The sequence below is a fragment of the Piliocolobus tephrosceles genome, chromosome 11, assembly GCF_002776525.5.
Source record: "Piliocolobus tephrosceles isolate RC106 chromosome 11, ASM277652v3, whole genome shotgun sequence".
Taxonomy (NCBI): domain Eukaryota; kingdom Metazoa; phylum Chordata; class Mammalia; order Primates; family Cercopithecidae; genus Piliocolobus; species Piliocolobus tephrosceles.
Window position 1 is genome coordinate 10,515,543 of NC_045444.1, and position 26,038 is coordinate 10,541,580.

Genomic DNA, 26,038 nt, shown 5'->3' on the forward strand with positions numbered 1-26,038 from the left:
TCTTATAGGGTCATGGCTAACAAGAAACATGGGAAAAATGACCCTCACTAATACAGTCATTAAAATCAGGAAACGTAATTTCAATTTTTTTTCTTTTTGGGGGCCTATTAGGTTAACAATGCTTTTAAAAATATATTGTAAATATGAGTGCTATAAGACAGGAATTTCCATATTATGTTGGGATTATAAATTGGTGTGATCCTGAACAGCAATTTAGCAATGTGTATGTTAAGAATCTTAGAAAATGTTTTTCACTTTTGATTTAGTATTTCCACTTCATGAAGTCTATCCTTAGGAAATAATATTTGAGCAAAGATTTATGTACAAAGATGTGTGAGCTGCATGATCTATAATGCATAAAATGAAAATGGGAATCAATTGAAATAGTCAATAACGAATTACTACATAATTATCAATATATCCATAAATTATACATCCATAAAATGTTTCTAGGTATATTTATCTAAATATGTACATAATAATATGACACCTAAATTTATTTTATATATGATACATGATGTGAGATATAGGTATATATGAATAGGAATGTATGATATACATCCAAAAAGAATAGGAGATACTAGGAGCTATTTTAATTTTGTCTTTATATTTCTCATTTCATAAATTTCTATGAAGAACATTTTAATAGTTTTATACGTAGGAAAAAACGAGCTAATTTTTCTTAGCCAGGTGTTCATTGGTCCTTCTTTGATTGTTCAAAATACCTCCATTTGTCTTCTTCTAGGATCACTCATTTTCATTGGTTTATTTGCAAGATGAAACAGTGTCCAGCACTGACGACTCCTGGAAAAAATATATCTAAAAGCTGTTGTCTCCCCTTGGAAAGTTTACTTGGAGCTGGTGTACTTGGTGACGGCCTAGGTGCCCTCCGACACGGCGTGCTTGGCCAGCTCTCCAGGCAGCAGCAGGCGCACGGCCGTCTGGATCTGCCTGGAGGTGATGGTCGACCTGGTGGGGTAATGCGCCAGGCGGAAAGCCTCACCTGCGATGCGCTTTATGTCGACATCTTTATGTCGTTAACGAAAGAATTCATGATGCCCATGGCCTTGGAAGAAATGCTGGTGTCGGGGTGGACCTGCTTCAGCACCTTGTACGCGTACACAGAGTAACTCTCCTTGCGGCTGCACTTGCTCTTCTTGCCATCTTTCTTCCGCGTCTTGGTCACCGCCTTCTTGGAGCCCTTCCTCGGGGCGGGAGCAGACTTGGCTGGCTCAGGCATCTCAAAACACCAGAAATGTGTCAAAAAAAATGAAATCTTATTACTTTCAAATAAGGACAGCTTCACAGGCTAATAGCTGACAGTGGGCTTCTGACCAGAAATTTTATCTTAAGATCTCTTTAAAAATATACTAATTGAATAAATATCACATATGGTTGTTGGTGCTTTACTAGTGATTTTGAACACGATTGATGAGTGTGCTTTCTTGAGCTGGTTAAACATGACTTTCTGCTGTTTTATTTTTGTTTTTGTTTTTTTTTGTGTGTGTGTTTTTTCAGATGGGGTCTTGCTCTGTTGCCCAGGTTGGAGGGCAGTGGCGCGATCTCAGCTCACTGCAACCTCCGCCTCCTGGATTCAAGTGATTCTCCTGCCTCAGCCTCCCAAGTAGTTGGGATTATAGGTGCACGTTGCCACACCCGGCTATTTTTTGTATTTTTAGTAGAGACGGGGTTTCACTGTGTTGTCCAGGCTGGTCTAGAACTCCTGAGTTCAGGCAATCCACCCGTCTTGACCTCCCAAAGTGCTGGGATTACAGGCATAAGCCACCATGCCCAGCCTGCTGTTTTACTTTTAATAACACTTTTTATTTTTTAGCAAGCCCCTTAATTCACCTTTAGTCAAAAAACTTCCTGTCAAACCCTTATTGCCACACTGGAATCTTCCAGAAAAAAGTGTCCTTGGGAGAAGAAGAGGGGTATGTATAAGAGTCAGAGGGAGTGAAGCATAGTGATAATGATGGTGGTGATGGTGGTGGTGGTGGAGATGATGATAGTGATGTTGATGGTGGTGGGGGTGGTAGTGATGATAGTGGTGGTGGTCCTGATGGTGGTGGTGATGGTGATGGTGGTGGTGATAGTGATGGTGGTGGTGATGGTGATGGTGGTGGTATGGTCTTGATAGTGGTGGTGATAGTGGTGGTGGTGGTGATGGTGGTGGGGATGATGATGATGGTGATGGTGGCGATGTGGTGGTGGTGATGGTGGTGGTGGTAGTAATGGTGGTGGTGTTGGTGATGATCATCATGATGGTAGTGGTGTGGTAATAATGGTAGTGGAGATGATGATTATGGTGATGGTGATAGGGATAATGATGGTGTTGCTGATGGTTGTGGTGGTGGTGCTGGTGGTGGATGTGATGGTGGTGATGGTGGTGGTGGTGGTGATGGTGGTGGTGGTGGAAATGATGGTGCTGGTGGTGGTGATAGTGGTAGTAGCAGTGGTGGTGGTGGTGGTGGTGGTGGAAATAACGATGATAGTGCTGGTGATGGTGGTGTTGGTAGTGGTGGTGGTGGGGATGATGCTGGTGGTGGTGATGATGGTAGTGGTGGTAGTTTGTTATAAGCAGGGGCATATGTAGCTGGTTCTTCATCCTTCACCTCTTCCCTTCCCACTTTTGCAGCTACATGGTATCTGGGGAGGCAGCAGTCATCCTGAAATCTTGAAGTAGCAAGGACAATACTAAAATATGATTTGCTAAAGGAGGCCAAGTGCAGTGATGACAGCCTGGCCCCTAGATGGCACAGATGAATGATTGAGCCAATGCCAACAGAAGCCCACCTCTAAACTGGTAGGTTTTGGAGAAAACCTGCTTGTTTTAGACATTGTTGGTCAGTAGGTTTTCCATTACTTGCAGTCAAACACAATACTGATAGGGGCATCCTCTTGGGATGTGAGCAATGCCTGATATCATCACACGTAGCCATGGATGTTTGCTGAGCTCCTGCTCCTCTCTTTTTTCACAATACTCTGTTCTTCTATGATTGGCATTTCTTTACTTATGTATTTCATAGTTTTAGACACATCATAGTACTTATCAGATAATCTCATTATGTGAAGTATTTGAAGGCCTAATTCTCTATTTGTTGTTTCTTTTGACTCCTCTCCTTATGGCTCACTTCCTCAACAGTTTGCTAATTTTGACAAGCGAGCTCATCTGCACTGGGGCTTTGTCTGTAGGACTTCCTTGTGGCCTGGATTAAGAGGATGACTATTACTTCTGCCAGGCGTCCAGGGGGTGTTACCAACCCAGGAATACTTCTCACGTTAATTTATTTGTTTTGCAGTATCTGCGCCACGAGGTACAATACATTGGACCCCAAACCCTGAACTCTAAACGATGTGGACATTGTTTGCAGAGTTTACAATTTCTCAGGAATCATTTTTCTTTTTTTTCAGTGCTCAAGCTAAAACGGACAAGCTTCCTTCTTCTCTCTCTTTGTTAGGGTGCAATCTGCTCTTTTACCAAATATGGAGCTTCTTGTGGGTGTCACCTTCTGCAGGGATCTCAGACACAGTTCCCCATCCCGATCCGGCCTGTGAGACTTCTTCTCCTTTATTTGTACAGCTATAAACCCAAGCTCCAGGGTACATAAATGGACTCCCATCTTCTTTCCACCTCCACCAGGTATCTGAAATGGTCACACCTATTTAGTCTACTGGTGTCCATGTTTCTTTCTGTTTTTGGCCCCTGATACCCTAATTTCTTTTTGAACTCAGTTTTGCATTTAAGAAGGCATTGATTATGTTTTGTCTAGCACCTATCAGAATCACAAGTCAGGCAGATTCGGCACAAAGAGGTAGATTTAAGGATGTTCTTTGCATCACTACATCACTGTTGATAATAGCCCTGCACCCCTCCCCCAAGGGCAACAACCTGAGTATCCCCTGGGAGACAGTGAAGGGTTAGCTCCCGAGTGCTGAGCTAGCCCTGATTTTGTCATCAACTTATCACCAGCACTAGCTCAGAGTGTGGCATGTAGTAAATGCTCGGTACTTTTGTGGTTGGATTTTGAACTAGGAATTAGTAATTTAATTGCTGCACATTCATATGTGCCTTACAAAGCTGCATTAAAATCATTTTGTAGGAAAACATTTAATAAAGTAGGAAAATGTTCTTGACATATTTTTAGTTAAAAGAAAAAAATAATAAGAAAGGCAAACGTAGTTTGCCTGACAGCTATGTGCAGTACAAGTTCTACTTGGAGAAATAAAATGGTGTAAGAAAAATAAATGAGAAGAATACATACAAAAATATTAAAAGAGGTTATCTTTGGAGTGGGATTACAGATCATTTTTGTTATTTTCTTTATACTTTTATATGTTTTCTGATTTTTCATGGACAATATGCATGACTTTTACAATATCATTTGTTTTAAAGAAGGCAGATAGGGCAATTGCCATCAAAGAGAGACTGCTGCAACCAAGTCACCTCCAGAGCTGACTGCTCCTCAGAAGACCTGGCCTCACCTTTGCCCTCCACACAGTTACTTCTACTGGGGAAGTCCCAACACCTTCCCTTACCACTGGCCTAGGCATTGGGGCTTCTGCAGGAAACATTTTAAAAAAGAAACAACAGCAAGGACAACATTCATAATAATAGTTACATAGAAGAAGAACAGCATTAATGATCATAGTTAACACATACAAAGTATACTATGTGTTGGGCACATATGTAATCATTTATATGTATTTATTCAGTTAATCCTCATGACATACTACCCTATTTTATAGATGAGAAGAGTGAGGCAAATACATATTGTAGCATATGTATATAGAAAGTACACTGTTCTCAAATATGTTACTGTATCAGTCAGGATAGGCTAGAATTTGCTGCTGTAACAAGCATCTTCAAGTCTGCAACTAGAAGCAACGTATTTCTCCCTTATACCAATGCCCATTGTAGATCAGCTGGGGCTGACCTTCCTAAGGGAAAACCCAGGCTCTATCTCTTTGTCTCTGCTTTTGCAAAGGCAAGGCAAAAGAGACTATGAAACTATTATGAATTGGCTCTTACGATTTTTTCCAGGAAGTAGCATAAGTCACTTCCACTAACTGGCAAAAGTGAGCCACATGACCATACCTACTCCAAGAGGCCCAGGGCATGGCCTCTTACCACATGTCAGCAAAAGAGACCCAGACTATTTGGAAAACAGCACAAATGACTACCATAGATATCTAAATTGACCCTCATAAAATCTTATCCTATTTTAGTTTAGAATGGTTGGTTAGTGGACTCTCCAGAGATCCAGCCAGAAAAGAGGGTGGAGTGTGGCACCAGTGCCTGGGTTCCAAGGCCTTAGGACAGCTGCTGTTCTAGTGTAGGAGTCATCATGAGACAGCCCCTAACATTTTTTCCTTCATTCCTTTCACTGTATTTTATTCATTCGAAGAAAAAGGTTCTTACTGGTCTTATCACAGAGGCAACACTTCCCCCAGTAAAGGAGCAGTGATGTTTCACAGTTCAAAGGGGGATGAAAGGGCTTAGCGATGTGATAAGCCAAACCATGGTTCAGCTCCATTCTCTCTCTCTTTTTTTTTTTTTTTTTGAGACAGAGTCTCGCTCTGTTGCCCGGGCTGGAGTACTGTGGCCGGATCTCAGCTCACTGCAAGCTCTGCCTCCCGGGTTTATGCCATTCTCCTGCCTCAGCCTCCTGAGTAGCTGGGACTACAGGCGCCCACCACCTCGCCCGGCTAGTTTTTTGTATTTTTTAGTAGAGACGGGGTTTCACCATGTTAGCCAGGATGGTCTTGATCTCCCGACCTCGTGATCTGCCCGTCTCGGTCTCCCAAAGTGCTGGGATTACAGGCTTGAGCCACCACGCCCAGCCTCAGCTCCATTCTCTAGCTGTGTGACCTGGGCAAACACTGAACACTCAGAGCCTCACTTTCCTTATCTGTAGATGGGCCATGGTGCCCACCTCCACTTCTAAGGGTTCTTATGAGGATAAAATTAGAGTAGATTACAAGTGCTTGATGTGAGTGGTCACTCACCAGTATGTTTCTTTTGTTTACCCACTAACTCAAGTTATTTGACAATGTAACCCTCAGTTTTCTCATTTATATAATGGAGATTTTTTGTTTGTTTTGTTTTGTTTTCTTTTTTTTTTTTGAGACCGAGTCTCCTTCTGTTGCCCAGGCTGGAGTGTGCTGGTGCGATCTTGCCTCACTGCAGCCTCCGCCTCCTGGGTTCAAGCGATTCTCCTGTCTCAGCCTCCCCAGTAGCTGGGATTACAGTGCGCCACCCCTCCTGGCTAAGTTTTGTGTTTTTAGTAGAGGCGGGGTTTCACCATGTTGGCCAGGATAGTCTAGAACTCCTGACCTCAAGAGATCCGGCCACTTCGGGCTCCCAAAGACCTAGGATTACAGGTGTGAGCTACCGTGCCCAGCCTTATAATGAAGTTCTTAATAGTGGCTACACTTCTCTCAGGCCAGTTGTATGAAGTGATGTAGGTGTGAACATTTTTAAAAGCTAAAAGCACTTTAGAAAATGCAAATTAAAGGCCGGGCACGGTGGCTCACGCCAGTAATCCTAGCACTTTGGAAAGCCGAGGCGGGCGGATCATGAGGTCAAGAGATCGAGACCATCCTGGCCAACATGGTGAAACCCTGTCTCTGCTAAAAATATAAAAATTAGCTGGGTGTGGTGGCATGCGCCTGTAGTCCCAGCTACTTGGGAGGCTGAGACAGGAGAATCACTTGAATCTGGGAGCGGGGAGGTTGCAGTGAGCCGAGATTGTGCCACTGCACTCCATGCACTCCAGCCTGGCAACAGAGTGAGACTCCCATCTCAAAAAAAAAAAAGAAGAAAATGCAAATTAAAAAAACGTGCTCATGATAAATGTAAACATGCTGAACTTTTAGAAGGTGTATCTTAATCAATGGACTACTGCTTTTAAAACAGGGAGTCACATTTGGCTGGTATTTTCACCTCAAGTACAAAATCCAGGCTGGGGGCCATCCCCCATGCGGTGAAGGTGAGGGGCTGTTCTACCTGACCTGCGCTCATTGTTCGCGCTGTGGTGGGCAGGGCTGGCTTTCAGGATCACCATCCAGTAGCAGCTCTGACTTCCAGATTCCGTGGCTGAGCAGCGAGTCCCCGCGGAGGGTGCACAGGAAGGCGGCACCTGCTCAGGACGCTCCGCCACCCGAGCGCAGGAGGGAAGGGAAAGGCGGAGGGCCATCGGGAAGGGGTGGGTGGTGTGGCCGGTGGCTCTGTCTTACTTTTCTCTTCCTGGAAGGGAACCTGTGGGGCGGCGAGGGTCCCCAACCCTGGCCCTGAGGCCACTCTGGGTCCTGCAGGCCGCGAGGTGGCCTCTTTTTACCCAGGGACTCGCGCGGGTATCATCATCTCCCGGGGGCGCGCATATAGGACGGACCCTGCCCCAGACCCCTTGCCTTCCTCCACAGGGGAACGGGAGCTAGGGCTGGGAGTGCTGAGGGGGGGGTTCTGCACACTGGCTTGCGGCCCCCTCTGGCGAGGACAGTGAAGGCTTGGGGGCCTTCGAGACAGGTGCCCACGTTGCCCAAACCACGTGTTGGTGCCACGTGGCCGTGAAGGTTTTAAAATTGGGGTTGAGGTGTGAGGCTGGGCAGGAGGGGTGAGATGGGGCTTGGGCGTCTGGCCTTTCCCCGGGGGGGCGGGGCTCCTGAGGAGGAGCCTTAACCGGTTGTTGGGGTGGCCAATGGGGAGGAAGGTGCCCAGGCCCAGGAACAGCCTGGGAGGCCCCAGGGGCAGGGGCAGGTGGGCTGGAAGAAGGTCGTCCATCGTGGTGGAGACAGGAAAGGGCTGGAAAGGTGAGGACCTGCCCTGTGCAGGGCCCGCCGTGTCCCTGCTTCTCCGAGTCCTGCAGACCCTGGGCCAGGTGGGAATCAGCCTGCTCGTGGCGCTCGGGCGGGGGGCTCCTCCCTGAGAAGCTGGCCTCTGAGGTGCCAGGAGGACCGGGCCCCCCGCTTGGCACCCATCCATTTGTTCTAATGAGAGAAGGAAAGAACAGGTTGACTCTACAGGGCTGCGCCAAGGCGGTCTCCCCTGCGAGGCTGCGGAGCGGTGTGGGGTCTGTGCGCTGAGCCCCGTGAGGGTCTCATCTAGATGAAGGCCTTCTCCCCTGCGCGCGCGTCCCACAGCAGCCAGGAGTGCGAGGTCCTCACGGCCCAGCCCTGTTCCTCCCTTCACCAGGAGTGCATCGCCCCATGGGCAGAGAGGGCCGACAGAGGGCAGAGGCAGGCTTTCCCCTGGGGCGGGTCAGGGAGGTCTCTCTGAGGAACTGAGCTGTCTGTCAGGCGAGCCTAGAATGGCGGGGACCAGCAGCAGAGAGCAGCCTTGGAAGACCCCCCCGCCCCGCCCCCCGCCCCACACCAGGCCAGGGAGTGGCTGGAGCAAAGGTCCTGGGGCACAGATAAATGTGGGCTGCCCATGTGGAGCCCCTGAACAGAGGGAAGCAGCGGGGGGCGGGGGGCAGGGGGCGGGTGCCAGGGCTCGGATCCGGGAACCCGTCTTCCAGGCGGTGGAGAGGGGTTTGGCTTTATCCCAAGCCTGAGAGGAAGCCGCAGCGCGGAGCTAAGCAGAGGGAGAACTCCTGTACTGTCGTCTCCTGTTTTTCCCCTCTGGAAACTGGGTGGGGTGGGGAGGACAGCCGTGTGTTTCGTCCTCCAGGCAGGAGTGGGCCTGGTGGGTGAGGGCAGACGTGGTGGGTGAGGAGGGCAGGGCTGGTGGTTGCTGCGGCTCAGTGGGGCCTCCTGGAGGATGAGGCTCCTGTGGACTGGACACACACAGGCGGCCACCAGGGCACCTCAGCTGGGCTGTCACCTCTCACCCTGGGCCTCTCTGCCTGCCCCAAGCCAGGCGCTGTGTGGGGCACTGGGCCACAAGCCCTGCCCTCCTGCTCAGCCCTTGGGGGAAAGTCATGTGAGGCCGGAGTCGAAGCCAGAAAAGAAGGCACAGACCCCAGCCGGTGCGGCCCACTCCCTGGCATCGCGCTGCCACGCAGCTGCTGCCTCTCTGCTTGGTATTTTCAGTGACTCCTCACCATAACCTTGTGTCACACATAAAGTGACTAAAGTTAAAGGACTAACAGAATTTTCTAGAGACCCAGCTAAGAAATGACAAAGCAGGGTTGGCCAAGCAGGGGTTGGAATCCACAGAAGAATCACATGCCTGCTCCCAGCACCCCTTGAGGCCCGGAGCCCCAGACGCAGGCCTGCTGCACAGCCAGGCATCTCCCACACGCACCGGGGGGCCTGTTCCACATATGCACATGTACCCAAATGCACACACACATGCGCACACACATACCCGCTCACCCCAACCCTCCTGTACGCATCCACTCAGGTGCACATCCACGGTTCCCCTACCTCTGTCTGATCCTGCATCACAGGGTTGTTTTCTGAGCGCACATCTGCACTCCCAGCCACAACCCCAGCCACAGGTATTTGCCAGGAAGCCGGATGTGTTCTTCTCTGCAGTATTCCTTTCTCTGCTCCTCGTTGCCTGGCTTGGCTGCCGCAGGGAGAGAGGATTTGCAGTGCAGAGGTAAAGAGGTTTTTCCTAATTCAACCCATGTCCAAACCATTGTCTGCAGATGCAGCCTCACGGCCACCACATTTTTCACAGACGGTGGCTTGCCAAGAAAAAGAGCCTCCTCTGCCAGTCACCAAGGGGGAGAAGAAATTGCAGGGAAGCTGCGCAGTGCAGTGGGCCTGGCTCCTGCAGGCCTTCTGTGAGGGCTCCTGCCAGGGCGGCCTTAGGAAGGCAGGGACTGGGAGGCAGGCTGGCCTCCTGCCCAGCATGGGCACAGCCCCCTCTTCATGCTCCCGGGTTCTCCCGATCCTGGCCCAGCTGGGGAGATGTGCTCCTTCAGGCCATCTGCATCTTGTTCTTTCTTTTCTTTTTTTCTTAAAATAATGGTTTTGGTTTTGTGAACAGGCAGGATGTTCACATGGCTCCAAAACTAAAAGCTGCCGGAAGGCCCCAGGGAAGGGTTTCTCCTGCCCCGCACCTCCACCTGGCCTTCCTCCCTGCTACGGCCAATATCACGCAGTTTTTGCGTGTCCTTTTAGAGAGATTTTCTGCACATTCAAGCAAATATGTGCATAAATTTCTCTTTCCCTCCAATTTTGTAGAAAAGATGACACCTAGCACATGCTTGTTTCACGTGGCTTTTTTCACTCGATGTTGTGACAGTGGGATCCACTCTAGGCCAGGATATAAGGAGGTTCCTGAGGAATTTGAGAGGCATAGTTCATGGTGTGGAGGAGTCATAATTTATCTAACCTGTAATGCATCCAGTTGTTCAAAACTCCTTTGGGCAGCACCCACTGCGTGCCCAGCTCTGTGCCCAGGTCCTGGGGGCTGCTGTTGGTTGTAATGTTTCATGGAAAGAACCGGGCTTGCTGCTGTACAGCAGCTCAGATGTCGCTGGGCCAAAGACCCCAAGTTTGTGCGGGTGAGGTCCAGCTGGACACAGGCAAAATGGTAACTAACAGTGGCTTAGATCAGGGGCACGTTTCTTACCCACTCTTGCAGGAGTGACTGTTGCAGTTATGCTGAGGGAGAGTTAGTATAGGATGTTTATAGTTTTAACACATTACATTGTTTCCCTTTTATTTTTAAAGTTTTTGTGGGTACAGAGTAAATATTTATGGGTTACATGAGATATTTTGATACAGGCGAGCAATGCATAATAATTATATCAGGGTAAATGGGATATCCATCACCTCAAGTATTTATTTATTTTTTGTGTTGCAAACAATCCAATTATACTCTTTTAGTTATTTTGAAATGCACAATAAATTATTGTTGACTGTAGTCACTCTATTGTGCCATCAAATACTCGATATTCACTCTTTCTAACCATATTTTTATACCCTTTAACCATTCTCACTCCGCCTCCACGACCCTTCCCAGCATCTGGTAACCATCCTTCTACTCTCTAGCTCCGTAAGTTCATTGTTTTAATTTTTAGCTCCCACAGATGAGTGAGAACATGTGACGTTTGTCTTTCTGTGCCTGGCTTATTTCACTTAACATGACAACCTCCAGTTCCATTCATGTTGCTGCTTAAAGCTCTCCCTCTTGACCCCTCTGCCCCCATGGGATTGGGACTGTCTCTGCTCTCCTCCTCCATGTCGGTGTCTATGTGGTATGCGGAGTTCAGGTGAACATCACGTGGCCTGCGCAGTCCAGATAGTGATGGGCTTCCCAACCCACCATGCTCTGATGATCAATCCCTCTACCCATCCCTCTCCAACAAAGTCACCAGGGGCTGGGTGCGGTGGCTCACACCTGTATTCCCAGCACTTTGGGAGGCCAAAGTGGGTGGATCACCTGAGGTCAGGAGTTCAAGACCCACCTGGTCAACACGATGCAACCTCGTCTTTAATTAAAATACAAAAATTAGCCGAGTTTGGTGGTGGGCACCTGTAATCCCAGTCACTCGGATGGCTGAGACAGGAGAATCACTTGAACCTGGGAGGTGGAGGTTGCAGTGAGCCAAGATAGCACTGTTGCACTCTAGCCTAAGCAACAACAACAAAACTCCATCTCAAAAACAAAAACAAAAACAAAAACAAAACAAAACAAAACCAAAGTCACCAGGGCTTCTGGGGACCACTTCACTACCTCCTATCTCCCCCAGCAGCCCTCCTGTAGCTTAATTCTAGGACTCTCTCTGTTTTCCAAAGCAGAGGAAAGGGAGGACACCAATATTTCATGAACAGCCACTCTGTGTGCCATAGTGGAGGGAGAACATGGGCTGGGCCATTGGGCAAGGCCAGTGGTAAACTGGTGTACAGAAATCATGTCATACAGTCCAACACAATTGTTGAAAGTGGGAAGCAAATTTGAAAACTAATTTCTTGGTGGCCAAAGCAGATCAGCTCAAAACACTCAGACCTGTGAATACCTGCACTCTTGATTTATGACAAAACTGGCCAAGCAGTAGGAAAGGAAAGGCTTTTTAATAAATGGTGCTGGGATTATTGAGCATCTAAATGGAAGAAAACAAAACAAAATCCTTGACCCCTACCTCACACCATCCACAAAAAAAGCAACTCCAGGTGGATTTGGATTTAAATGAGAAAGACAAAACAATGTAGCTTTAGAAGATAACATAGGAGTATCAGTAAGGGTTCAACCAGAGAAGCAGGGCCGACAGTGATCCTCTGTGTGTGTATTTACATGGAACTGGCTCATACAATTGTGGGGACAGGCTAAGGACATCTGAAGTCTGATGGGCAGGCTGCCAGGGGCTGTTTAGAGTGTGGCTCAGGGAATGCCTAAACTCTTTTAACAAGGCCTTTCAATTAACTGCGTCAGGCCCATCCAGGATAATCTCTACCCACTTTTTTAAAGATTAATCAAGTGCAGTAGTGAGAAGTGGAGGATGAGTGGAAAACAGAGTTCGATCTGTAACTGACTGTGAGCAATAATCTCCCTTTTGATTATCTTAATGTCAACTGACTTGGGACTTTAATCACATTACAAAATCTCTTTGCAGCAGCATGAAGGCCAGGGCTTGAGTGAGTAAGTGGAGAAAGTGTGTGCATGCTTGAAAGGCCACTGCTTCCCTATGTCCTCCTGCTCTCAGGAGAGAATACCCCTTATTGCCCAACCTAGCCTACTGAAGCACCCTAGAAAGGGCATTCCAGAGAAATATAGTTCAGCCTAGGCAAGGTCACACATCAGAAAGCCACCCAAATAGGAAAATAGCTTTAGGACTTTGCTTCTTAAGCAAGATATAAAAAACACAGTCCATAAAGAAAAAGACTGATAATTTAGGCTACACTAAAATTAAGAAAGTTTGTTTATCAAAGAGACCATTAAGAAGCTACAAAAGCAATCTAAGTGTGGGAGAATGTATTTGCAGTACATATAACTGACAAGAGACTCATATCTAGAATGTAGAAAGAACTCTTACAAATCAATGAGAAAAACTAAAAAATCAAAAACAAAACAAAACAAAACGAAACCAGAAAATTGTGGAAGACACTTGAATAGGTACTGTGTGAAAAAGTTAGTGGCCAATAAACACATGAAAAAGTATTCAACCTCATTTAATCAGAGAAATACAAATTAAAACCATAGTGAGATTCCTGTGGTAGTGTTAAAATATGTCCACAAATTCTTTAGTACTCTTTGTTTCAAGAGGTAGAACTTAATTCCCCTCTCCTTGAGTGTGACTGGACTTGAGTGATTCACCTTAATAAATAGAATATGACAAAAGTAATGGTATATCACTTGCAACACTAGGTCATGAGACAATGTGGCCTCTCTTTCTTTTTCTCTCTCTTCCCCATACCCTTCTCTCTCAGAGCACTTGCTGATGCCATGAGGCATGACTGTCAAGAGGACAGTCAAGCAGACCTGCTAAGAGGTGCATACAGCAAGGAACTGAGGCCTCTTCCCATCATGTCCTGTGAGTGAGCCATCTTAGAAGTGAATCCTGTAGCCCCAGTTGAGCCTTCAGATGACAGCAGCCCCGGCTAACATCTTGACTGAAACCTTGTGAGAGACCAGAACCATGCAGACAAGCCACTCCTGGCTTTCTGACCCACACAAACCTTGAAATAATAAGTGTATATTGTTTTAGGCTACTATACTTTGAGCATAATTTGTTATGCAACACTAGATAACTAACACACTACCTTTACCCACCAGAATGGCTAATATTAAGAAGATTGATAGTAACAAGTGTTGATGAGAATGTGGAGCTACTGGAACTCTCACAGACTGCTGCTGGAAATGAAAATTGGAACAACCATTTTGGGAAACAATTTGGTATTATTTCTATTACTTTCTAAATAATTGAAGGTATGCATTTCTGGTGACCCATCCCTGATGACCCGGCAATCACACTTATGGGAATATACCCAATGGAAAGGTGTATGTGTAAATGTGCATATCAGGATACATATATAGAACATTCCTAACAGCATTATTTATAATAGCCCCAAGCAAAAAATGGACCAAAATTTCATTCACAGTTCATTCATACAATGGAATACTGTAAGCTATGAAAATTAATGAATTATGACTACACACAATACCAGGAATAGGTCTCAGAAGCATAATTCGAGCGAAAGCAGAGTCCATGTTATATAATTCTATTTAAATGAAGTTACTTTTGGTGAGGTGGAGGGGCCCCAGGGAGTTGGTCTCCCACCTCACCAAATAAGACTTCATGTCATATTTTTTTACCTGGCTAGTGGTTACATGGCTGTTTACTACATGGTCTACACATTTTTGTTTTGTGTCTTTTTGTGTAAATTTATATCTTTAAAATGATTTTTTATAATCATTTTAAAATGATTATAAAAAAATTTACACTTTTACAAAACCACACAACCCAACAGCATAATACCAAACACCACAGTCCCATGAGTCTGTCTTAATGGCCCCCAGAGTGAGCTCAGCAGATCATCCTGGTATGAGTTCAGTGGGTGCTGTTTTATCAGGGCCACACCATGCAGTTAACCTGTGGTGCTCTAGAGGGCATGACCTTCAGGAGTCCATGGAATGTGTGTTTTCTGGGTAATTCTCCATGAAAAATATTGCTTTAATTAAAACTGGAGAACAGAGAGTTTGAGGTAATATTCTCTGGTGATAGCCTGACGTCCTGTTCCTCAGCTCGCTGACTCAAGGCCAGTTGCTGCTGTTTTAGTGTTTGTCCCCTCTAAAACTCATGTTGAGGCTGGGTGTGATGGCCCATGCCTATCATCCCAGCACTTTGGGAGGCTGAGGCAGGCAGATCACTTGAGGCCAGGAGTTTGAGACTAGCCTAGCCAACATGGTGAAACCTTGTCTCTGCAAAAATAGAAAAATTAGCTGGGCATGATGGCAGGTGCCTGTAATCCCAGCTACTTGGGAGGCTGAAGCAGGAGAATCGCTTTAACCCAGGAGGTGGAATCTACAGTGAACTGAGATCGTGCCACTGTACTCCAACCTGGGTGGCAAACAAACAAACAAACAACAACAAAAACAACTCATGTTGAAACTTTGATCCCCACTGTGGCAATATTGAAAGGTGGAGTCTTTAAGAGGTGATTGGGTCAGGAGGGTTCTACTCTCATGAATGGATTAACCCATTCGTGCATTAATGGATTAATGGGTTAATGGATTAATAGTTATCATGAGAGTGGGACTGGTGGCTTTACAACAAGAGGAAGGGAGGCCTGAGTTAGCACCTAGGTCCCCTCACCATGCGATGCCCTGCATTGCCTCGGAACGTTGTAGAGTCCCCACCAGCAAGAAGGCTCTCACCATGTGCTCCCTTGGCCTTGGAGTTTCCAGCCTCCATAACTGTAGGAAATACATTTCTTTTCTTTATAAGTTACCTAGTTTCAGATATTCTGTTATAGGCAACAGAAAATAAACTAAGACGCCAATCTGCCCACTTGAGAGAAGGAATGGTGTGATGGTAGAGCTGACACCCTTGAAAGAAGGCCAGGGAGTCTCAGCCTGATTCTCACCTGAACACGTAACAACATCCTGCCCTGGACACCGGCTGCCTGCAATGTCTGCCGACGGGGCCATGTGCGCCTGGATTGTGTGCTCCCCACTGTGGATGAGGGGATCTGAAAGCTGGCCACCACGGGACGTGAGTGGTGGGGATTTAGGCTGGATATTTCCAAAGCTGGAGTTACCAATTGCCCCAAGGCCCAAGAAACATCTCAACACAGTTCTCATCATGTCTTTAATTTTAAATGGTGTAATTGGCTCTCTTCATGACACTGCTGTGGAGAGACTGAGGTGACTCTATGGGGTCATGGCTCCAGTCACTTCCCATGTCCTTCTGCTCATGGAAGCAGCCTCAGCTGTTCTGGCCCAGCGGAGGCCCCTGATTTTATCACATGGTCACCTGATCCCAGGCAGCCTGGCTCCCGGCTGCCCAGTGACCCATGGAGGGGGAATGGTGGCTCCTGAACCACTCTGATGTGATCCCTCTGTCATTCCTGCTCCTTCAGGGCCAGAGAGGCAGCAGCCCCTACCCACAGCAAGTCCCAGAAAATTTGGGCAAGAGCTTGGGGCCGTGTCCTCTCTCAGAAGCTGGGGGGACTCTGGTTCTGCACATAGCTGTCCCTAGTATGTCCCATATTTCCTAGGTATATACCACAGAGTGGAATTGCTTGGCCAAATTGTCACTCTATGGTTAGTTTTTTGAGGAACTGCTAGACTGTTTTCCAAAGTGGCTGCACCATTTTACATTCCCACCAGCAGTGCATGAAGGTTCCAGTTTCTCCACATCCTCACCAACACTCTTGAGTTTTTATCTGTTTGATTAGTCATAGCTGGGCCTCATCTCCACCCATGCTCTAAGAGAAAGCAACTGCCTGCCTGGGAGGAGAAGAAGTCAGCCAGCAGGGGAGGGTGTCCACCAAGTATCAAGAGCTTTGGTTTGCAAGAAACAGCACATCTACCTCAAATTGGCTTGGACAATGAGGATCATTTTTTATAAGTTGAGACATTCACATGCCATAAAAATCACACTTAAAAGTGTAGAATTCCATGGGTTTTTTTTTTTTTTTAGCTTATTCATAGAGTTGTGCAATAATCATCACTAATTCCAGAACATTTCATCCCCCCCAAATAGGAATCCTACTCCCATTCCTTTCTGCACCCAGCTTCTGGCAACTGTGAACCTATGATATGGTTTGGATGTTTGTCCCCTCCAAATCTTATGTTGAAATGTAATCCCCAGTATTGGAGAGGAGGCCTGGTGGGAGGTGTGTGGCTCATGGGGGCGGATCCCTCATGAATGGCTTAGTGCCATCCCCATGGTGATGAGTGAGTTGGTGAGATCTCGCTGTTTAAAATTGTGTGACACCCACCCTCTGTCTTGCTCCCGTTATCACCATGTGATGCACCTGCTCCCCCTTCACCTTCCACCACGATTGTAAGCTTCCTGAGGCCCTCACTAGAAGCATGTGCTGGAGCTATGCTGGTACAGCCTGCAGAACCATGAGTCAAATAAACCTCTTTTCTTTATAAATTATCCAGCCTCAGGTATATCTTGATTTTTGTTTTTGAGATTGAGTCTCACTCTGTCGCCCAGACTGGAGTGCAGTGGTGTGATCTCGGCTCACTGCAACCTCCGCCTCCCAGGTTCAAGCAATTCTTCTGCCTCAGCCTCCTGAGTAGCTGGGATTACAGGTGCGTGCCACCATGCCTGGCTAATTTTTGTATTTTGAGTAGAGACGGGAGCTCACCAGGTTGGCCAGGATGGTCTCGAACTCCTGACCTCAAGTGATCCACCCGCCTTGACATCCCAAAGTGTTGGGATTACAGGCATGAGCCAACGTGCCCAGTGCAGCCTCAGATATTTCTTTATAGCTATGCAAGAATGATCTAACACAATGTACTTGCTGTTTCTTTTGATGCGCCTATACTGCATGCTTTATGTAAAATTGACAACTCTGTGCCTGACTTCTTTCAGTTAGCATTATAGGGTCTCAAGATTCATCTGTGTTGTCGCATGTATCAGGATTTCATTTCTTTATATGAATAGGATTCTATTGCATAAATATACCTCATTTTCTTTATCCATTCATCAGCTGATGACCATTTGGGTTGTTTCCTCTTCTTGGTTATTATGAATAATGCTGCTATTGTGCAGACAAGCTTTCATTGTTCTTGGGTATATACCACAGAATGGAACTGCTTGGCTAAATTGTAACTCTATGGTTATTTTTTCGAGAAACTGCTAGACTGTTTTCCAAAGTGGCTGCATCATTTTACATTCCCACCAGCAGTGCATGAAGGTTCCAGGTTCTCTACATCTTCACCAACACTTGTGAATTTTTATCTGTTTGATTAGCGCCATCTTAGTGTGTGTGAAGTGACGTTTCACTGGGGTGTTGATTTTCACTTTCTTAATAACTGGTGACATTAAGTATCATCCAGTGTGTTCATAGGCCATTTGCATATCTTCTTTGGAGAAATGCTTATTCAAATACTTTGCCTGTTTTAAAATTAGATTACTTGTCTTTTTATATTCTGGTTATGGGCCCTTATCAGTTACATGAGTTAAAAACATTTTTTTCCCATTCTGTGGGTTGTTTTTTTCACTTTCTTGATAGTGTCCCTTGATGAACAAAATTAAATTTTGATGAAGTCCAATTTATCTATTTTTTTCTTCGGTTACTTGTATTTTAGACATCATATCTAAGAAACCATGGCCAAACTCAAGGGCATGAAGATTTTCACCTGTGCTTTCTTCTAAGCGTTTTATAGTTTTGGCTCTTACTTTTAGACTTTGATTCATTTTGAATTAATTTTTGTATGTGGCGCGAGGAAGGGGTTCCAATCAATTCTTTTGCATGTCGCTATCTTGTTGTCCTACTGCCTTTGTTTAAGTGTCTTGGCACTTGGTTGAAACTCAGATGACCACAAATGTATGAGTTTATTTCTGACTGTCAATTCTATTCTCTTGATCTATTTGTCTGTCCTGTGCCTGTACAACACAGTCTTGCAGTCTTGATTATTGTAGCTTTGTAGTAAGTTTTGAGATCGGGAAATGTGAATCCTCCAAATATTTCCTTCCTTTTCAAGATTGTTTTGGCTACTCTGAGTTCCTTGGATTCTCATATGAATTTTAGAACCAGCTTGCCCGTTTCTGTGAAAAAGACCTTTGGAATTTTGATAGGAATTGCATTGAGTCTGTTGATCAATTTGGGAAGTGTTGACATTTTAGCAATAGCAAGTGTTGACATATTTAGCAATAGCATGGATCTTCCGATCCATGAACACCAGATGTCTTTTCATTTACTTTGGTCTTCTTTATTCTTTATCAATAACGTTTTGTAGTTTTTAGTGTACAAGTTTTATACTTTTGTTAAACTTATATTTATTATATAGATGTTATATATATATATTTTAAAGCATTTTGTTGTTGTAGTTTTTCTTATGGGCACATTGCTACATTCATATTGCTGTGCAAAATCAAATTTCTGTTGCTAAGGATGATAGAGGAAAGCATGGATATTTTTGTAGGCAACCAGCGGTTCCGACCACATCGTTTGCTGTAAATGAAGTTCAAGATCCCTGGCCTCATTGATCCATGATTCTGCCTATGCTTGACTCTGCAGCCAGTCTCATCTCAGGCCGACTTCCGTCATGGCAGCAGCACAGCTACCACTGTTCCAGGCCTCACCCCTGCACGGTGACATGATCTAGAGCTAGAGGAAGCACCTGTGTCTTAGAATTCCTGGCAGAGTGTCCTGAGATTCAGTCTGATGGGACTTAAGTCCCATGCTCACGTCTAAACCAGCTGCCAAGGCCCAGTGGATGGAATTTGCTGTCTCATGTCTCATCTCCTGGAGCTGGGGCAAACCGAGGTGTGGGCCCCTGTGTCCACTTACTTCTGCCACTCTCCAGCACTAAGACAGGCAGCCCGGGCTGCCTGGGCATGGAAGCCTTGCTGGAAGCCTTCTCATTCTCTTTCCTGGCTGCCAACCTAGTGAGCTGAGAGCTGTTGCCTCAGTGGACCGCTCATCCCACCTCCATTCAGGCAGGAGTCTGGTCATTCTTCCCACTGTCCCTAAAGTTCAAGTTGTGTCATGACCATGCCTTACTTCCCTCAATGAGTACAACACACATGTCAAATGAGGATTTGGGAACCCCGCTTGTCTCTTCCATCGTCCAGATTTTTCAGAGGTGTATTTGTGTCCTTTCTCAGACTCCTGGGTTCTCACACTTGGTGTCAGATTTTGGTGGCTGAGAGTGGGGTGGTCAGGTAGCCTGTGAATCCTGGCCCCACCATTGACCAGCTGGGCACCCTGGGCACATTACTTACCCTTTCTAAGCCTCTGTTTTCTCAACTACAATGTATTTTGGGTGAAGGTTCTGCCTACCTTGCCGGTCTGGGAAAATGAAATGGGATGATTTTGTAAAGGGCACTCAATATGTGTCAAGTCTCAGTAGACAGAGGTGAAGGCAATGCTCTGCCAATCCTTTGCTGTCTGTGTCTGTTCATACTGAGCCCTGGAAGCTGTGGATGCCCCTGGTTTAACGATCCCTTTCTCCTTTCCCCATTACTGTCCATGCTTCTGCAAATGAAAATGTAACTTTTTGGCCAGGAGCAGTGGCTCATGCCTGTAATCCCAGCACCTTGGGAGGCCAAGGCGGGTGGGTCACCTGAGGTCAGGAGTTTGAGATCAGACTGACCAACATGGCAAAACCCTGTCTCTACTAAAAATACAAAATTAGCCGGGCGTGGTGGCACGTGCCTATAATCCCAGCTACTCGGGAGACTGAGGCAGGAGAATCGCTTGAACCCGGGAGGCGGAGGTTGCAGTGAGCCGAGATCGTGCCATTGCACTCCAGCCTGGACAACAAGAGCGAAACTCCGTCTCAAAAAAAAAAAAAAAAGTAACTTTTAGTAACTAGTCACTGAAGCCAAACCATCATCGCCCTCTTGGGCAAAAGGTTTATTGGCGTTTAGCTTCCTTCTGACAGCTCCTGCCTGTGCGGGGCAAGATAATGCCAGCACCCCACACTTACCTCCTTCCAGCCTGCTTCCTCCAAGGAGAGACTGCTCAGAAGCCCCGGGGAACGAGGAGGAATATGGAGCAGGCTAGGTCAAGTCTATCAAGAGTAACCAGAAGTGAGGGCTGGGTAGGCTTTCAGAGTGGACCCCAATCCCCACCCCCACCAACCAGAGCATGGGAGACCAACAAAGACCAGGTTGTGGGGCCCTCTGGGACGGGCCACTGCAGTAGCATGGATCTCTGGCTGGGTGAATTGACACTCGGCAGGGTGTGCCAGCCGTGGTTTCCTGGTGCCTTTCTTGCAGCATTGTGCTCTGGACACTCAGAGGTCCTGCCTCTCAGCCCGGAGACTGTTCCACACCTCTGCCATTGCCTCTTCCTGCACCAGGGCTCGCCTTTCCTCCTCCTGGGCATGAGGGCATCCTGGCTGCCCTCTCATACCCTGGCTTCTGCTAGCCTTCTTCATGGGGCTCCCAGCCCTGGACCAGAGCTGACTGGAGTAGATGCTTGGAAAAAGCTTGGTGGCCGCAGCTAGGTCGGACAGCCGCTGCACCTTGGGCCTCAGCTTGACTCCTCCCCTGCTAAAGGGCAGGGATATGGCTTGATGCGTGTTCTCACCAAGCCTCACGCTACCTGGTGGGAGATGTTTGGGTCAGGGGGGTGGAGCCCTCATGACTGGCTTGGTGCCCTCCTCGTGGCAATTAGTTACCATGAGATCTGATTGTTAAAAAGCATCTGGAACTCCCTCTCCTCTTTCTTGTTCCCCTGTCACCATGGGACGTGCCTGCTCCCCTTTTGTTTTCTGTCACGCATGAAAGCTCCTTGAGGCCTCCCCAGAAGCCAAACAGATGCTCCCAGAGCCAATTAAACTCCCTTTCTCTATAAATTGGCCAGCTTCAGGTATTCTTTTATGGCAACACGAAGTGGATTGGCAGTCGGTTTTGGGGTCAGTGGACCACATCAAATCTAACCTGTTTGGCTCAGTCCACTTCCTTCCAGAGAGGCCCTTGTCCTGTCAGTCTGCAAACTACCAGGCTTCTTGATGCTCCACCTGTGTCCCTGCTCAGCATACCTGGTGGCTGTGGGACCCTGAGTGTCCAGGGCAGTGGTGCCAATGGGGACATCATAGCTAATGTCACCAGAAAGCAGGGCATCTTGACAGCAGAGCCCAGCTTCCCCACGGCACCAGCCACCAGCTGATGGCCCAAGCCCCCAGGGCCTCTCCAGGCCACAGGCTCGTCTCCTCTCCAACCCCGGCCAGACGTCTTCTCCTTTCACTTGCTTGAGTCCCGTCAGGGGCTTCCCAGTTAGGCTGGTGCTTCCAGAAGGTGGAGACCAGGTCCCCTGCCTCCCAAGTCCTGATGGCGCCTCCTGCAGTTCTTCACACCTTATTCGGTCAAGGGTGATGTAGTGTTCTTGAACTTTTTGATGCCAGCACCCCTTTACACCCTTAAAAATAAGGAGGACCCCAAAGAGCTCCTGTTTTGTGTGCGTCTGTTCAGTGACATGCCTCAGCTGTCTCACCGGCTGGCGAGAGCCGACTGTGCATTTTCTTTCCAGCTGTGCACCCAGTGATGTTATTCTGGTGACTTAACATCGATCATGGTGAAAATATTTACACCACAGAAATTGGCAAATACTGTATAACGGGGCCCTATGGCTTGGAAAGCTGGAGGTTTAACATCCTCCAGCACTCTGTGGTTACGACTGTGTTCACTACATTAGAGTTTAAAACTGATACATTTGCAAAATACAGGAAGACAGAAGCACATATTTTGTCAGCCATCAGGGTGAGGATGTGTTATGCGTCAAGAGCCTCTGAAAGCCCCCTGGGTACATCTGTGAGAGAATGAGAGAGACAGGCAAATCAGGGCTCAGTGTTACTGTGAAAGTAAGTCTGGCCTTTCTGACCCCTGGAAAGATCCTGAGACGCTGGAGGTCCCCCAGGCCACCTTTGGAGCATCGCTGGTGTAGACTCAGATGTGGGTCAAGCTGTCTGCTTCATCCTGTTCTGGCTGAGTGACCTTGGGCAAGTCACATGCCTTCTCTCAGGGTCAGTTTCTTCATTGTGAAATGGAGATGATGGGGTTATTGAAGTCTATTGGAGAGACACTGCAGAAAGCCCCAGGCAGAGCTCAGCCTTGCAGAGGGTGCTCTGCTGTGGCAGATCTGCCCTGTCCTTCCCAGCCTCCTGCCCCAGTGGCTGGAGGCCGCTGCAGAGCCCGGCTGGTTTTGCAGGAGGTGATACAAGTGAGACACAGTATCATTCATACAATGCTGTCATAATTTTTACAGTATCATGGGTATCTGTACTGTTATGGACTGAATGTTCGTGTCCCCCAAATTCATACATTGAATCCCTAACCCTCAACGTGAGGCTGTTAGGAGGAAGTGGAGCCTTTGGGAGGTGATTAGGCTTAGAGGAGGTCATGAGGCTGGGTCCTGACCTGATGATGGAATTAGCACTCTTCTAAGAAGAGACACAAGAGACGATCTCTCTCCACCATGTGAGGATACAGTGAGAAGGTGGCCACCAGCAAACCAGGAAGCTGGCCTTCACCAGGCACCAGATCTGCCAACACCTTGATCTTGCACTTCAGCCTCCGGAACTGAGAGAAACATGCGTCTGCTGCTAAGCCGCCCAGGCTGCGGAACTCCCTTAGAGCAGGCGGAGCTGACCGGGATAGCTCCCTGGGTGCATGTGCGTTATAGAAGCACTTCAGCAAGGGTGGTGGGGACAGCAGTGGCTGCCTTCACCCTGCAAGACAAGCTGAAAACAGAATTGAGGGTACCCTGGGAAGGGCCGAGGGTCATCCAGGTAGGGGGGGTGGGCCTTCCATCGTATGGTGGCACAGACTGATGACCCTAGCTTCTCTGAGCACGGAGAGCATTAAAGAGGGACCAGGGCAGAGCCAGGCACTTCTGTCCATCTGGTGTGTCCAGGAGGCTGGAGCTTCCTATGAGTACGGAGTACGGGCTTCCTCAGCCCCTCTGAGCGTGGCTGACCTGGTGCTGTGCTGTGGATGCACCCGGGAGGGCTGGGCTCTGGCAGGCTTGGAACCTTGTCGGGCGCATCCTCAGGGGAAGAGGCTACCTCTAGGGCAGGGCCCAGTACTGCAGCCCTAACCCTCTGCTCTGCGCTGAGACAGGAGTGTGGAGGGGAAATGCACATTTAACTAGACTCCAGTGCATGGACACCTTTTCTTCTGGACTGGATTTTTATACTTGGATGTGTCTAAAGAGAGATTTGACATATATGGCTGAAGGCAGTGATTGGAGGAAAAATAAAATTGTTTTGCAGTTGAGCCACTGGGATGAGATTCTTAGGTAGGCATACGCACCTCCCAGCTCCTCTAGGCCCTGTGCAGTGTGGGAGGGCTCAGTCCAGGCAGGAGCTGCTGGAAAGATGCTTTTGTCCTGCCTGCTGTCCCCTGTCTGCTGTCTCCTGTCTACCGTCCCGTCTACTGTCCCCTGTCTGCCGTCTCCATCTACTGTCCTCTGACTACTGTTTCCTGTCTGCTGTCCCCTGTCTACTTGCCCATCTGCTCTTCCCTGTCCCCTGTCCCCTGCCTGCTATCCCCTATTCCCTGCGTGCCGTCGCCTGTCTGCTGTCTCCCGCCTGCCATCCCCTGTCTACTTTCCCTGTCTCTTGTTCCCTGTCTACTGTCCTCTGCCATCTTCTGTCTGCTGTGGCCCCTGAGGGCTGGGGCCTTCCTGAAGATCACGACCTTGGGGTGGTGCCCCCCGGGGCTACATTACCAGAGATGATTAGAGCCAGTGTTCCTCCTTGGAGCTGACCCACTGAGGCCTGCAGGCAGCTCTGGGGGTGCGCAGAGGAAATCTGTGCGCTAGGTTGGGGGTGGGGCAGGAGTTCCACCCTGTCTTGGGAGGGTGGGGGTTGGGTTTTCCTTCCCAGACCACCCTGGAGCCCCAGCTCCACTCTCTGACTCCCAGGAGGCTGAGTGAGTTGCGGTGCAGGCAGAGGCCTGAGAAGGGGCACATTTTTGAAATTCCAAGCATTCCTGCATCATTTCCAGACTCAGCTCCGGGGAAGGCAGGAGCGGTGCCGAGTTGGTGGCTCGGGTTCCAGTCAGTCCCCATCCCAAGTGACTGGGGCAGGACTTTCCAGAACGTTGTCAGATGAAACTTGCTCTGCAGCGGACTCAGGCAGGGGACGGGAGACTTGGGCCCCAGCGCATGTGGTACCAGGAAAACGGCGCTACAAGTGATGCTACTTAATTTGGAGACCAAAATGTCATGGAAAATTCTTTGTGGTTTTTTTTTTTTTTTTTTTTTTTGACAGGGTCTCACTCTGGTCACCCGGGCTAGAGTGCAGTGGCACGATCTTGGCTTACTGCAGCCTCCACCTCCTGGGTTCAAGCGATTCTCCTGCCTCAGCCTCCCAAATAGCTGGGATTACAGGTGCCTGCTACCACGCCCAGCTAAGTTTTGTTTTTCAGTAGAGACGAAGTTTCACCATGTTGGCCAGGCTGGTCTTGGACTCCTGACCTCAAGTGATCTGCCCGCCTTGGCCTCCCAAAGTGCTGAGATCACAGGTGTGAACCACTGCGCCCGGCCCGGAACATGCTTTTAAAGGATAATTATTTGGGAGATCATATTGAAACACTAACAGTAACGTTTTTTTTTAAAGCTCTGTTTTAACATATCTTAAATTGTGGGTATGATGACACCTATGCATTAGCAAAGATGAGGTGTGTGTGTAAGATACTAGTGACACAGTGGTGAACTACGAATATGTCACTGGACATCTGACACTCGGGATGTGATCTTAGAAAGGGTCGCTCAATTTCTCTGGACCCCCAGGAGCTTTGAACCCAGGTTGGTGGCCTGATACCCCTACCCCTGGGCCTGTGCCTGCCTTCTCACTGTGAGGGATTTCCTCCTCTTCAGCTGGTCACCCACCTACCCTGCTGAGCCCCCTTTGCAGGGGCTTGGGGTGTGAGGGGAGCAGCAACTTTCCTGGACTTGACCACATGCTGCATTTTTCTTGTAAGATTGGCTGTTTCCCTGTGCGAAGGCTCTGCAGGGCGTGTGCATTGTGCAGATGGGTAGTGAGAGAGGCTGGGATGACGCCTCACCGCTGCACCAGCGGGCTGTCTTGTCCTTGCTGGAGACACAGCAGCGTCTGTGGGATGCCACACGGCCACTCCTTCCTGCCCGTCCTGGCCTGGGGGTTGGTGGACTGGCATTCACTGCTGGAGGGGAGCTGCCTCATTAGCAGATAACAAGTTTAAAATGACAAGAATTTGTTTTTCTCATGGAAACAATGCACAGCTGCATGGGGGCAGTGCCTGAGAGGTTCTTTTGTGAGAGAGGGGCTTCCTGAAACTTGACCTTGTTTTTTCCGCCCATCCATGGGGAAGTGGGCAGCGAAGGCTTGGAGGAAGAGGACTGGGACCTGCAGTTCCTCTATGCCTCCACGTTCTCTGTCCTCTGTGTCTGGGCCAAGCTGGCACCAACCAGAATGCCACTCCAGGAGCCCTTCTCCTCTTGCTCCTTCCAGGCTTGGCCAGGGAAC

At 48.0% G+C, this 26,038-nt stretch overlaps 1 pseudogene; it reads right to left on the bottom strand.

Moving 5' to 3' along the window:
* Nucleotides 1–848: 848 nt before the first annotated feature.
* On the bottom strand, nucleotides 849–1,242 carry LOC111551587 (annotated as a pseudogene).
* Between the last annotated feature and the right edge of the window lie 24,796 nt (nucleotides 1,243–26,038).